This window comes from Clarias gariepinus, chromosome 14 (genome assembly GCF_024256425.1).
Source record: "Clarias gariepinus isolate MV-2021 ecotype Netherlands chromosome 14, CGAR_prim_01v2, whole genome shotgun sequence".
Taxonomy (NCBI): domain Eukaryota; kingdom Metazoa; phylum Chordata; class Actinopteri; order Siluriformes; family Clariidae; genus Clarias; species Clarias gariepinus.
The window spans coordinates 11,124,401-11,141,065 of record NC_071113.1 but is presented as its reverse complement, the minus strand read 5'-3'; positions in this window follow the sequence as shown (position 1 = coordinate 11,141,065).

The following is a 16,665-nucleotide window of genomic DNA, read 5'->3' as shown; positions in this document are numbered from 1 at the left end:
GTTCAAGCAGTGCTTTCCAACATGACTATTTAAGTGCAGTATATTAAAAAGAGCGCATTTCTTCTTCTGTGCACAGAAAAGTGGAATTGATTGATTTTAATGTCCTGTATATGGAAGAAGAAATGTGCCATACAATCCTTGAAAAGATTATGAGAGCACTGCTGTCAAAAGTAAAAGCAGTCATTTCTATTAGTAGTTTAGCAAGACAGAAACGTTTGCTATAAGGGAACAGGAGTATAATCAAACGTGAGGTCTTAAATCACTGATGGTATTTCTTATTGAAGAGTGACATAATGCTTAGTGCCATTGACCATTTGTTGGTTGTTGGTATTGTACAGTTTTTCGAGAAGATGTTTAATAAGTGTTTATCTAAGGTTTTAAGTTGTTGACAATTTGTAACACAAAAGTCGATTTATGTCAAGTAGATTATTGTAATCTAATTCATGTATAATGTTAATTAAACAGTAAAATTAGGTGTACAGTAGCTCACTGGTTAAGACATTGGACTATAGTTAGGAAGGTCCCAGGTTCAACCCCATGTTGCCACTGTTGGGCCCTTGAGCAAGTATGTAATGAGATAAAAATGTATAGTAAGTCGCTCTAAATAAAGGCATCTACCAAATGTCTAAAAGGTAAATAACATTTCGCCTTGACATCATGCATATATGACCTGACAGAACAGTAAAACGGTAAAAAAATTAATGATAAGCTGCATTTTTTTTGTCATCATTAAGAGATAAATAATTAGAAGCTGTATCAGCTACAGTATGATGTAACTGTAAATGTTTTACAACAATAACTGTAGTGTTTCATTTTTAATAAATAAAAGCAATGTTAGTGTTGGCAAGGGAAAAAACATGTTGGGATGTGCTATCATTGATCACTGTATTTTCCTGTAACAGCACACAGGGTCAAGTTTTATACTTTAGTCTAAGGGAAGTTTTTAGTTGAGAAACAAATGTTCAACATTTTTGAAGCCTTTTATCAAAAGTGCAATCAGCCTTTCCAGAGAAAGGACGTTTCTTTTTCAGTGGGATGAGTTTGTGGCTATGCATATGGAAGGTACTATGTAGATGCAATGGCTCCAAGGACACCACAAAACGTTTATGAATGCCTACAGTAAGTAAATGAAATTGCATCCTCCAGCATACTACAGATAGAGGTTTGCTAAAATATTGTATCATGTTTATCTCATCCGAAAACAACTGAGATTCAAGAAAAATGTGTTGGAATTCTTATATACTGTAATTTCCCATATCAGACAGAGGTAATAAATAAAGGTTTGATGCAAAAGGACATTCAACTTGATAGAGAAATGCCCTTCTTTTTTTACACTCTCTGACCATTTTAATAAGTATACCTGCATTCTGCTTAAACTGCTTGTTCATGCTGACAAATGATCAGTAATTGAACAAATAAGCAAATTTACAGGTTTTCCTATTAAAGAGACCAGTGATAAGAATGATACGCACGCTGGATTTATTAAATGGCCTCATTTGTGAAAAAATAATAATTCTCTATAAACCGCTGACTGTCAGCACTCTTTTTTAAATTGCAATATTGATACTGTATGTTCATTCAAAGACCCGCAACGTTAGTTGTTCACTGCCTAGACAAGGTGACCTGCTTTTTAATTTCCCATGGTTCATAGTACTCACGCTGAAAATAATCACCAGAATTTGTTGTGTGGTTGCACTGCATTTTACTCCATACTGCAATCGCTCAAATAACTCTTCTTATCTAATCACAGCTTTCTCTCAGGTCATTTGATATTAGGGAGATCATTTATCAGTTTGATTAAAAATAGGACCATCTGTGATCTTCAATTTGTGACTGTAGTAAATAGACTTTAACATGGTCATCACACATCTCCTTTATTAAGATGCAAAAAAAAAAAAAAAGGCCTAAAGTTGAACAACTCTGGAAATTGGATTTGGGGGGGGGGTGCTCTGTTTGTTTTCCTTGTCATGCCTACTGGGAGATTTAGCTCAAACAGTGCCTCACAGCAATATTTCATCTCAGAGTTTATGATGATAAATGTGGGTCATCTTTCTGGAATAGTGATGATGGAGCGAAAGAAGCCACATCTGCGTTTGAAAACTCCATAGACAAAACAGAAAGTATGAGTTTCTCAATATTTGCCTGGCAAGTCTTATTGTCCAAAATACTGACCTCATGATTTCACATATATTACATTCTAGCGTAAGTACACATCGTTGAGGGGAAAAGAGTTTGCAGAAAGAGTTAAAAGGTTATAATCTAATCAACTTTCATGTAATCAGTGATATTATTATTTTAGGTTGAAGCCCACGTACATGTCTGTCCGACTTTCTGTATGGCTGTCTGTTTAACTTTATGCAAAGAAGTTCAATTTTGTATTTCAGCCAAATACAGTACACTCCTTGTTCGGTAATCGAAGAGTGAATTACAGATGAGAAAAGTATATCTGATAAAAGTTTTGTCTTATAACAACCCAGGTGCATTACAACTCACTTATACCACTTAAGTGCTGCATATATATATATATATATATATATATGCTCAGCAAAGAAAAAACGTCCTCTGACTTTCAACTGTTTTTACTTTCAGTAAACTTATTGTAAAATAAAACATTTACATAATGTAAATATTTGTATGAAAACTAAAAGAGTCAACACCATAAGACGAAAACTAAAAATGTTTGACAATGTGTCCCTGAATGAAGGGAGGCTCAAAATCAAAAGTACCAGTCAGTATCTGGTGTGGCCACCAGCTGCTTGAAGTACTGCAGTGCATCTCCTCCTCATGGACTGCCTATTGCGGACAGTCTGAGCACTGATGGAGGGATTGTGTGTTCCTGGTGGGACTCGGGCAGTTGTTGTGGCCATCCTGTACCTGTCACGCAGGTGTGATATTCGGATGTACCGATCCTGTGCAGGTGTTGTTACACGTGGTCTTCCACTGCGAGGATGATCAGTTGTCCTTCCTGTCTTCCTGTAGCGCTGTCTTAGGCGTCTCACAGTGCGTACATGGCGATTTATTGCCCTAGCCACATCAGCAGTCCTCATGCCTCCCTGCAGCATGCCTAATGCACGTTCACGCAGATGAGCAGGGACCCTGGGCATCTTTCTTTGGGTGTTTTTCACAGTCGGTAGACAAGTCTCTTTAGTGTCCTGCGTTTTTAGAACTGTGACCTTAAATGCCTACTTTCTGTAAGCTGTTATGGTCTTAACGACCATTCCACAGGTGCATGTTATTTAATTGATTATGGTTAATTGAACATGCATGAAAAACATTGTTTAAACCCTTTACAATGAAGATCTGTAAAGTTATTTGGATTTTTACAACATTATTGTTGAAATACACAGTCCTGAAAAAGGGACGTTTCTTTTTTCGCTGAGTATATATATATATATATATATATATATATATATATATGTGTGTGTGTGTGTGTGTGTGTGTGTGTGTGTGTGTGTTATGAATGGTTAGTGTTAATTTCTTGCAGGAATACATTTAAATAATGATTTCTTAATTCCCTTCAGGCTTTCTTAAATACTTTAATCTGATCTACATACCTCCATGAAATGACAGCAATAAACTCAGTTGATTCAGGCTGCTAGAATAAAGCCACACTTTCGGACACCATCTGCCTTAGATTTATATGCTGCACAAACATTTAATTTTTATTACCATGACTTTAGAAAACATAAATGTACTGTAGAAGCTGTACAGTTTTACAGTATGGCCATTTTGGTGCGTCAGTACAATTGCACTTCCAATAACTCACCCTAGTACTATATGCCTAAACTAGCAGCTCAATGTAGGTTTCCATGTACTGTACCAGGTGTATAAGCCAGCCACTGGTGTCACAGGGCCTCTTTAAGGCCAGGCGCATCACTGAATAAAAATGGTAGCGATTCATCGGGAGGGGGATAAGGTTTGAAACCTGTGGCAAAATCTGCAGATTGAAAAGCATATTTAGCTTATTATACAGGTTTTTGCAAACATGTGCATTTTAAAACTGTAGATTTGCTCTTGTTTATATATTGTCCTTTCAACAAGACCTTAAATAGATATACAGTATGTGTATACTGTATGTAGGGCACACTGCCAGATAAGAAGCAATGCTTTTTAGGGAATTGTCCCTTCTGGTGATTTTACAGAATTCTTAAGTTGAGACCAAAGCGGAACAATGGCTATGTTTAAGCTGTTATGTAAATGTAAATTGCACTGTAGACTTCAGTTATGATTTATATTGCCATCTGAAAAACAATCAACGCTTGTGCTGCTTTTCAATTATAGGACAAAAGTGACCCAGGTGTGAGAATACAGACTCATCAAGGTGAAATGATGAATTTATTCTTGCAGCCAGATTCAGTAGAGTTTACCTGATCTAGGTGAAAAAAGTAATCATGGGCTAATGTTAGTCCTTCCAATTTGATCCCAGACTAATATATATTGACATTTCCCAATACAGTATGTCTCAAATGTCTGACTTTAGGATTGATATTTGTATCTTATAGTGTAATAAATATTTGCATGACTGGTCTAGTCAGAAGCCAGTGACAGACTTTGATCATGCTAGACTTAAAAATCTTTCTTTGCATCTTAAATGGGTTTGAATTTTACAAAGTGAAGGTAAGTGGACGTTAGCAAGAGCTAAATGTTTATAACCTTATTGTTTGGAGTTTGACCACGGGCATTTGTGACTGGGTATCCAAGTAAGTAGAATTGGTGGTGGTCTTAATAGGGGTGGTATTAACCTCTCCCCTATCAGTTAAAGTAAATAATCAGTTAATAATGTTGAGTGTTAAAGTTTTTTGTGCATGGGCCTACGGTAATAAAAGATGTTGTTTTATTTAAAAACCAATGTTAGGGAAAGTATGTTTGTAAATTATGCTTTTATAAGCTGTAAAGCGGATTCCTACTTTTATCCACCCACGTAGTGTATTCTTACTGATATGAAGCAGCTGTTCTAAGTGCTAATTAGCGCAGTGAAATTTTAAATGACTTCTAATTATGCTCAGGTATTTGCTACACGATACTGAATATATTAGTGGGACCTGATTGGGAGTGTGTCTGGTCTGGCAGCAGCGTGGTTAGAGGCTGGGGAGCGGTAAATTAAAGGTCTCAGGCAATCAGCTTGCCTCCACGCGCCACCACCGGCCTCCTGATTCCATTACATTCCTGTGATAGAGTGCACCTAGCAGGAGCTATACAGATTCATGGGTGTGATGAAACATTTTTCACTCGCCACACTGTCGCCTGTTGTCACCCTTGAGGTGAAGGTTCACGACGCTCTGCCCCATCACTCGTTCGTGAAAGCTGCTTAATTTCATCCAGATCAGTATAGGAGCAATCATCATTATGCCATTCTTCTTGTTTGTGTCACGGTTTGTCCCCCACAGTCAACTAACATATTGACTAGATCCATATAATAAAAAAAAATCCTCTCCTCCAAGACGACAATAAAATGCTGCAGCTGTTGAATGAGGACACGGTTGCAACATAACTGCATAAAAGCAATTAATTGACACAGTACCAGTCAGGTGTTCTCCTGAACACTGTAATACTATTAGGGATTTGTGTTAGGGTCATTACTGTTACACCCCCTCACTTTATCTTTCCACAATATCAAGCACCTCTTCACATTACTAGTTTGCTTAAGCTATTAATCATTTAGACTTTTTGACCTTACGCAATGCTACTGGTCATACCAGTCTCTACTTTTGTTAGGATTGATCATTTTCTTATGTTGCGCAATAAGGATTAATCTTTTTTTTTTTTTTTATATTGCTCCATGTTGTTTGCATTCCATATTGTACAGTACATCCGGTAGTATAAACCTGGATGTTACAGCTTGACTAAGAACATTTGCATTTGCTGGAACATGTAAATGCAGTTGATTACCAAAATGCCCACGCAAACACTTATCAGGAATGCCTCAGATTGGTTAGGGAGGCATTGAGATCTTCACACAAGAGTGTCAGATGGGAATTATGAAGTTGATTACAATGGGCTCCGACAGGAAAACGTGCTTCAAAAAGCCTGTAATGCAATTTGGTTTGGCTTTCCATTTTTAGGATCCTAGCTTATTCCCGTCATAATTATAATAATGCAAGCAAAATAAAAAGATTGAAAAAGAGACTTAACGTGACAGCAACTGTACAGACCTTCTGCTTGAAAATCTTACATACATATTTACATATATCATTAATTAAACTTGAGTAATTTATGTTGATGCAATATTTTAAGTAAAATATAATCAGCAAATTTTAGTACTGTACATGTGGCACCATCTTGGGCTTTGATGTTTTTGCATCTTAAGACATAACAGAGGAGGAAAACCAGGCACTGGGATGGTTGTTGGGGCAGAAAAAATAAAATACAAGAAAATAAGAAATACTGTAATCCATACAGCTCAGTTAAGAAATAAAATACAACGGTGGTATAGCACTGGTATAGCAAAATAATCAGTGACGAGGTGATATATTACTGTTATCAGTATAACCACGTTCTGAACTGTATACTTCTATACTGTATATAAACATGTCTAACACCACAATAATTACATTTTACTATAATTATACCATTATTTAAATCTGTTTTAACGTATTTAAATCTGATCCCAGTATTACAGTAGTTTTTATATACATTAAGCTTGATGTTTGATTACATCTGGCATTATTTGCAAATTATGTCATGCTGACACCAGATTTCATTTGTTGTTTGTTTAAACTATTTTATGGTATAATAAGTATGCGTTGTCTCTCCTTGTATACTTTCATTGAAGCATGGGTGTTGGTGTGGTGTTTAATTTAGGCAGTCTTGCATTTTATTCAGTTTTTATCGATGTGGTCATATTGATAGTATCTCTCATAATTGTTTTATTGATAAATCTTTTGCCATTAAACCAAGCTTGGTGATTGTAAAAACCATGTCTCTGCTCTTTTTCTACAAACTTACATGAATAAAATAAGTCTGGCAGACAAAAGCTTTTTTTAAAAAAAAGATATTTATCAATGAATGCAATTTCTAGATGGTGCAATCACATCCACTTTAGGGGGTTTCATGACAGCCTGCTTGGTCATCTAGGCAAGAAAAATCAATTATTATTTGCAGCTTGAAATTGTAAAAAAACATTTCATGGATTTGGGTTTGATTACTTGGCCCACAAAGTGTTCTCTTTGCTCTTGTCTATAATCCTTTGGCTGCTAAACTTGTGCAGCGCTTGTGTCAATCAATCATGAGTTAAGCCTATTGGTGAAGTTTTATTGGTAACACTTTTATATTCTGTAAAGGTGTATTTTATGTGGGATAAGAGACATTGCAGGTTGGTGCATTTGCATAGTGCACTGCATCGCGTTCCTGCAACAGGCTTCAGATCCCTTGACCAGAATAAAGCACTAAATATTTTACACAGTGGTTCAGGCAGCCTTGTCATATTTTTTAACGAATGACATTATGTACAAGGCCTTAACTGATCAAAGGAGCATTTATTTTTTTATCTGAAAACTAATTCCAACATTCATCTGTGTATTGAATAAGCAGTCAAAGAGAATTATTTCCCAGTGCAGCTTTTTTCATTTTAATTCTCCATAACATAAGTAAAATTCCACCGCTTTTTAATTGGAATTTCATCATAGGCCCAGTGAGAGAAATATAAAGACAATGGTGCTTTCCAGGAAACTCCTTTCTTTACGATTATACTTTACTTTAAAACAAGCATTACATTCGATCACCTCTATATTACATCAGACCTTCTTTAAGACAAAAACAACTCAAGAAAAATTAACACTGTGGAACAAAAAAGGGCGTTCGGAATCTGGGTTGAGCCTAACGATAGCAATTAATTTAAAATACAAAATTTTTTATCGTTGCCTAAATTGATTTCAGTAATTGCTTTTAAAAACAAAGCATCAATTTAAATGATCCGATCGTCGTAATACCATATGATCTTTGCAGAAATTACACTATAGATATGAAGTTACATTTCAAACATTTGCACACTGTTTTTTTTTTAGTTATCAATTGCTGGTACAGGGAGAAACTGATTCTTTATTCTTCAAGACAAACTTCAATCCTCAATCGTGTCAGGCTGACTTTCTGCATCTTGCATTAAGATTTTTTTTTTTAAGCTGCTAAAGCTGGTTTTGAAATGCACTCCAGCCCTGGTAAGAGTAATCTCATTTTCTTTTAATGTATTTAGGTGATCCTATTCATGAAAGTACACTATTTTATTCATGTGTTTGACAAAATTATTTATTTCTAACATAGAGACTTAGAATCACGCTTCTGTACAAATTGCATTTTATTTAAATATTTTTAAACGTGTATGCTTTACTTCAGTCATTGCATTTAAATAAAATGCAATGACTGAAGTAAAGCATACACATATTTAACGTGCATATTTTGCATTCAACCCATACACATTCTAACACCTTTTATGTGATTTTTATCATGAATTGCATTTCAGTTGTACCCTGAAATTGAAGAATTCTTTATTCCCTCTGGGATATTATGTGTTGTGAAGTGATGGAGAAGTCCACTCAGCCACCTGTGGCCCTCAGTAATTTAAAAACACCTCTCATACTGCTTCCAGTGTCCTGCTACCTCCTCTCTTACACTGAAAACGTCACTAAAGCTTTGCGATTCTTTAACATCCCCTTTGAGAGTGATGAAATAGTCCCAGGCACATTTTAAAATGATTTCACGCTGTACTGAATCATGAATCATGTCCAAAGCAGTCTGGATTAGGCAATAATTTCTCCCCTTCTCAAACGCAATAAGAGAGCCATCAAAAGTGCATTCTTGCAGTTTCTGTTTTGTGTAATTCCACAAGGCTTTGAGGTAGGGGTAACTAAGCATTCCTTGAAGACTAATAAATGGGCCTCATAATAAGGAGGTGCTGTGATAGCATGGCCCACAGTACAAGATAATGAGTTCCCCACCACCCTGTGAGAGAAGATGAAAACAAGGGCACAAAATTTCTCCAATATTGTCAAAGTTAATGAGTGGATCTGCCATTATGGAAGCTGGTTAATCAGAGCTAGCACATGCCATTTTTTCCGAAAGAGCTTTATCAGCGATTTCTGATATTTCATGCAACAAATATCCCCCTTGAGAAAGTATTAACTTTACCCTGGTGTGAAATAAACTGAAAGTCATTTGACAAGCATGCAGGCATTACAGGGGTTTAGGCCATTAACAGGAAATGATTATTATCTCTGCTAATTTGCTGTTCATCAGTCCGGTCAGGATAAATAGGAAACGCTGCAGATAGAAACTTTAAGTCCTGAAGCTTTTGGGTCATCTTTGCATTCTGGGAGAAGACCTCCTGACTCCTAAACATGCACTGTGAATCTGTCTCAACTCTGCAGACAGTGTGTAATGTGCGTGTGTGTGTGTGTGTGTGTGTGGGTGTGCTGCCGAGCCCCATTAGAGCAGACGTGACCCAACTAATGGAGTCATCACGTCTATAAAATTCACAGCACTACCAGACCACACAGGCACAACATTTGTAGTGTTTATTCTGTCTGCCATTGCTTTTCACATTAGAAACACTGATAATATTTTGGACAATAAATGTAGTCATGATGTACTCTAGTTCATTCATTCATCTTTATCCTCGTCAGGGTCACAGCGTGATTACAGACTTTTCCATGAACACTACTGTATGCATGGGTTAGGAATTTACAACCTGAATGGGAAGCCAATCCATCACAGGGCACCATGTCTACTAAGGATATGACCAAATATTACTGGGACTGAAAAGCTCATTTCTTCCAAACAGATAGAAATATAGTAATATTTGGATTTTTTTTTTTGTTTTGTTAAGTTTTTAGCTTGCCAGAGTGGTCCGTTTTGGGACTGAGATCCTCCAGAATTTTACAAAGTGTTTACTTTTATGCAAGTGCAAAGTGAGTACACAGATACAGTATGAAGCTCATGGGACAAATAAAGGCCACATTTCAGATGCATTTGTAACATTTATTTATGGCAGGCTGACATTTCTGGCATTTCAGCCTCAGTGGGCTTTTTTTTCCCAGTATTTCCCAGTGTTTTTGAGAGGTGTAGTGGTAGGATTCATATATAATTTAAAAACTACATTTTCTGGTTTAGGCCTCAACCACTTGAGGATCAAATGATGTTGCAAATACAGAAAAAAGTATTTAAATATTCGTAGCACTAAACCACACAGACTCGTGCCTAAGACCACAGCATTTTAGGGAAATGGTCACAGAAATGGGGAATATGAGTGACATATACTGTGTGTATTGCACAACCTGAAGTCCCAAATTCACCTGTACACTGTTTCTTACACAATCTTTTTTTTTTTTTCACTAAAAGTGCTACATTTGGTTTCCAAAAGGGTTTTATTTTAGGTTAGCAAATCTTTGGTTGATAAACAGTTAGCTTCTGTTTCCAACAACAAATTGAATTCTGCCCCACAAAGTTCTTTTCACATAACAGTCAATCATTAAATTATTAAAGATCTATCAATGATTTTTTTTTTCTTTTTTGCTTGTACACGATTGTACACATATGATGTTGCTTGATATCTTGCTCCTCTGGTGCTTTGTTATTTCAATAATGATAATGTATTATTTATAATATTTTTTAATTTTATCATTTAATAATTGATTATTATTACTATTATTATTATTATTATTATTATTATTATTATTATTATATTTCTGTATCAAATACAGAAATGTAGGATCTGACACTCTTTGTTTTGTCAACTTTCCATGGCTCACAACTATTTCCCTTTCATGTGAACATGCAATAACATGAAACCAGCTTTGGGGGAAAAAGAGAAAGATCAAGAAGCCTAAATAATAAGATACCATCCAGCTCATTAGTGTATCGGTTTTCTATCCATATTCAGTAGATTAGAGAATGCAATACAAATTATGTATGTTGAAGATCTCGGGCACAATCTTCTTTATGTCAACTCTTTATTCAGTTATTCACTGTTAAATACTGGAATGAAAATATCAGTCAGCGTGGCCAGGAAAAACGTTAAGTACTGTTGGCAATTCCCTGGGCAGGGTCTGTGACAAGACACTTATAAGAAACATAGCTTATTTGAACAAATAAATAAATAAATAAATAAATAAATAAATAAATAAATAACCCAACTCAGTGTAAAGTCAATTAAATTATACGCTTTGATACCCTGTTAATACTGTACTTCCATCATGTCAGCAGTTCTACATAAATAGAATTTTTAAATTGTGCATTGAGGGACAAAAACATTACAAAGTCTGCACAGGAAGTCTATTGTTTTGATAAATGTTATCAACAGTTCTTTTGTGTGTGTGAATTATTCAACTGTTTCTAGTACCCATTTCTAACTGTCCTCTGTGTTCTGCTAACTGGAGGACAAATGCTAATCTAAACTTCAGCATTCTTATATGTGATATGGAGCAAGCCATTCAAACCTAGCTCACCTTCCCTAGAGCACATAGGGCATTAACCTCAATGTCGAAAATTTGTACATGTATAGTCATTTTGCCAGGAACTCGAGCTGGTTTATTAAACCTGCAGCAGCATGCACGCTGGGCGCTGCAACGTAGCATATTAAGAGGAAATTGCTGGTGTTCGGTCCCTTTCTTCGAAACAGATTCATTTAGGGGGAAAAAAAACAAGGCCAAAATGGTACAATACAAACCAAGTAAAAAAAAAAAAAGACATGCAAACAACCAGAGGCAATGTAATGACCTTTAGACATACAATATGTAATTATGTAAATAATACAGACAAGATGACATTGTAATTACTCCTAAGGCAGAACACTACAGGTAAAAACTTATTCTTTTGTTCTTTCTATATAAATTTTTTGTTTTATTTATTAAAATGTATAATATAACAGCATTTATAATGTGACAGAAACATAACAGAATATACTCACTAAGTACTTTTAAACAAACACCTGTATTCCTATTAATTTATGCAATTATGCCATTGTCTAATCAACCAATAATATCATTATGTGCCGGTGCATGCATAAAATCATGTAGGTATAGGCCAGCAGCAGAACATTAATGTTCACATAAACTATCAGAAACAGAAAAGTCTGATCTCAGTGATTTTGATCATTGCAACACAATTGTTGCTGCCTGACAGGCTGGTTTGAATATTTAAATAATACTGCACAACATACTTACAAGTTTACGCAGGGGGAAAAAAAATTAAAGCATCAGTTCAGCCAATAGCAACACATACTGTATTTGATGAAAGAGGTCAATAGAGAATGGCTAGGCTGGGCCGAGGTGACAGAAAGGGTACAAAAAGTCAAATACACGCTCTGTACGTTTGTGATAAGCAGAAAAGCATCTTTGTGCTCTGCAATGGTCCAGGGTGTACCCTGACTCGTGCCCTCCTCGGATCTAGGCTCCCTTTTACCCTATTTACAGAATAAAGAGGTATACACAATGAATGAGTGAGTGAGTAAACTAAGTAATATTTATCGTACTGTTTATGTACATCGTGTCCATTGGATAAACATAGAAACTTATCTTATGCACAATCTTATGCACAATTATGTTATATATTCTTGAATATCTTGCTTCCATCTTGCTTCCCAATGTACAGTTACTTGCTACTTACACATAAAAGCTTTTTAAACTCAAAGAACAGCCTCAATTCTTATCCATGTGTTTTAGAAACATTCCATGTCGATATAATTGCATCATACAATTCACGCTGATTCAGCTGTACATTCTTGCTATGAATCTCCCATTCAACCGCATACCAAACGTGTTCTATTAGATGCATATCTGATTACTGGGGAGGCCACTGAAGAACATTAAACTCATTATCATGTACAAGAAGCCAGGTTTAAATGACTTTGTGCTTTGTGGTATATGGCCCAGAATAACACTTACACTCTAATAACAAAATAATCATTAGAAAAGTGTTAAATTGTGACCATAAAGGGATGCACATAGCTCTAACAATACTCAGATAGACTGTGTCATTCACACAATGAATAGTGTTGAGGGGCACAACATGTGCAAATAAAATATTCCACACATCATTGCAGCACCTGTTGACACAATGCAGATTGGGTCGATGGATTCATGCTGTTGGTGCCAAATTCTGACCCTACCATCTGTGTGCCTCAGGTCATCAGACCAGTCAATGTTCTTCGAAACTTTTAGGTGTCTGAAGTGCAACCCGATGTGGTTTTTGGCTTTTCTAATACATTATCAATGTTTGCATGTCATTTGCATAAATAAATGCAATGTACTACCTATTGTTTTTTTTTTTTTTATAAAATATTTATTGTTGTTTTTTTAAATCACAAGTAGTACCTTGCTGTAACAAGATATAACAAAGACCTTTAAACCTCACCTGCATTTCCACAAATTGTCCTAAGTCTCACATCACATTCTGTAAATTCTAGTAAAGAACAAGTACAGAACAAATGAACGGTATCAGATCACTCAGATAAAAACCTAGAGGCAACCATCAGGGCAGCGCATCATGAAAATGTTGGCTTCCCTGAAATTCTTTCTTCGTATTAAAATATTCTGCCTTAACTTGTGGTTTAAAAAAAGACCAGAATTTCCTACAATTTGTCTAGTGACATCAATGCCTTAATGTAATTTAAAGTTGAATTCACTAATAGAAATTCAGAAATGCAAAGTGGAGAAGGCTTGCTATCATTACAGACATTAACAGCCATGCTTGGACAATCTAATGAAAGTGTTTGTGGCTGTGTCTAAGGGAGAGTGTATTTTTGTCTGTAAAAAAAAAAGATGCCTCTGTATATATAATTTGCGTTTGTGTGTGTCTAATGAAATTGCTTTGGTGCACAGTTATAACGTATCAATATGTGTAAAAGTTTTTACCCCAGGGCATGTGGAGGTGAACACATTTCTACCTAGGAGGCACAACACTGACTTTGAGGAACCTTCACAAGGACAAAGGCATTTAAAATTCCTGTACACCAGGACAGGGTCGTTGATATTGACAAGGCTGACCCACATGTGAGAGCAAGAGATAAATTAGCCAGCAGAGGTGTCCAATACCACTGACACCACGGGTGATTTACAGTTTGAGGACATCTTGATTGATTCAGGGCTGTGACTGTGTCTAAACTAGGTTGAGACCAAAGAAGCCTTCTCACTGTACCGATTTCAAACACGATAAACAAAAAACAGCTCCATGTTGTTTTATTATTATATATATTTTTTTACTTTTCATTAAATCAGTCTATTTATGATTTTGAATGTACAATATATACCTATACCACATATAATGGTATATCAGTGTTGATAGCTGACAGGAACATTAAGATAAAAATAATTCTTAGTGTAAAGACATCAACATGCTTCTACTGTATATATTAACACTAAGTGACTAGATAGACTTTAATTAACTAAACTACTTTAATTTTCCTTTATTTTTTCTTCTGTATTCTCGCCAGCAAATTATCAAAAAAAATGTTTACCTCAGACAGTAGAGACAGCAGGTTTAAAAATATACGCAGTCTAAAAATAACTCACTTATTTTAAATTACCTTTAACAATATTAAAAGGCATTACATGTCTTACAAACTTGACCTTCTTTGAGCTTTGCTTTAATATAATTTTCTTTTAAATATGATCCAAAATTTAAGATTACAATGAAGACTGAGTTTAATAATTGTATAATTTCTGCTCATTTATTCTGGGTAAAACTTGAAGAAATTCTTATTAAATGCTTATTAAGCAATAATGTAGCAGTATAGCTGGGAGGTGTTTTTAGCTTTGAACCTCATTGGAATATGGAAAAGCAGTTTCAAAAACTTATTCATGAGTGACTAATATACAGTTTGTGCAGTGCAGCTAATTATATACTTTTTTTGATTAGTAATTGCACAATACAATTGTTCAAGACATCTTTTCCTGCTTTACTGTAAGAAGACCAAACAGAAAAAATACTGTAATTCTGCTTATATAATATCATTGCTCTTCTGTTACTAGCATGTTAGTTTATTCATTTCAGTAGAATTGTAAAAAAAATGTTGTTAGTTTGATCAGATTAATTAATGAAATACCATGCCTAAAATACTAAATAAAAGCTTTCAGCCGTCATGTCTCTTGATACTGACTGGCAGCCACTCCAAATCCTTGAGGTTGTTGCACTAATCAATGTTATTGTACAGCTCCTGTGGAGATTTTATTATTTAGTACGTGTCCTTAGTCCCTCTGTGATATGTTTAGACTAGCTTATCATACTGTTTTTCAAACCAGAACACCTATACTCCTGATACACTGCTTAAACTCAAAACCGGAAATACCCTCCCACCCCCCCAAAAAAAAAACAAAAAAAAAACTTGCATTTCTATGTAGAACATTTTGTCAATGAACAGAAATGCACCACAAATGTGTCTTTTACTTAAAAACCTAGCAGATTACACCATAACTATTACCACCTGGTTGCTAGGTTACTGAACCTTTACTTAACTCTTATCAGTTTACATTTACTGTGGAAAAACTCTATTTTAACTCAATTTCCTTCTTCTTGCTGATTTACAACCGCTATCTAACCAAAGCTCTGAACAGTCAAAAGAATGCAGTAACTGCAACCTTCAACGTACATAAGTTCACACATGCTCATATTTGGTTGGTTTTCACTCCACTTGATGGGGAGGGAATAATATTGATTTTAGCAAAGCCAATAATGATCCATTGGACTCCCAGATATGGATAGTATGCTTTAATATAGCATTATTTTAGTTCTTTCAACACAGGGGATATAACTTACTGAAACCCAAACTAATATTTTATCAGATTTAAAACATGGGTTAATTTTTTTTCTAAAAAGGCTTAGCCAATTTAAATGCTCAATTTACATACTGTATGTTTGCCTTTATAAAAAAAAATTATTCAAGATGTATCCATAATGTTTTGTTTGAGTTTTCTCTGCTTCTTTCATTCCGTGTTAAGTCATATTGATGGGTAAAACAGTGGTATTTTCTCTTTCACTGACTTTATAATATGAAACATCTGACAGGCTGAAGTACCACTCAGCATTTCCAGGGGTTTCAGTAACTTGCTTTAATCTGATCAGAGCTCCTTGGATTTGGAGCCTATGCCAGAAACACTGGGCAGGAGGTATGAAACAACCATATATGGATACCAGTCCATTGATTTGCACCATCCATGCTCACACTTTTGCATCCTAAAAAAAACAAAATTTAACGTTGCTGATTACAACATGCCTGTTGTGATGTTTTCAGATGCATTAAGATGTCAGAGAACTCCAGGGAACCGAGTATGTTCCCAAAGTTAACAGAGGGCCTTTCACACACTATGATGTCATAGTGCTTGGACCTCACAATGGGTCTTTAAATAAATTCTTATTTGGCACAATGGTGCCTGTTGGATAATTGGGTAAAGTAAAAAACAAACTCAACCTACTGTTTGTTTGTTAGTTTGTTGTTGTTGTTTTTACTGTTGTGTCCTTGTGGAACCTATTACTAGATGACGTAAAGTGAGTCCATGAAAAACAACACCAGAACAAACCAATAGGGCGTGTTTAGAAACCATCAGTGAGTGGAGAGGAGGTAGTGAGCGGTTTAGGATGCAGCCATTGGACTCAGAGTGGAATGGGAGGGAGCAAAAAAGTGCAAGGTCTCTCTCTCTCTCTCTCTCGGCATCTCTCTCCATGTCTCTGTCTCTCAGCATC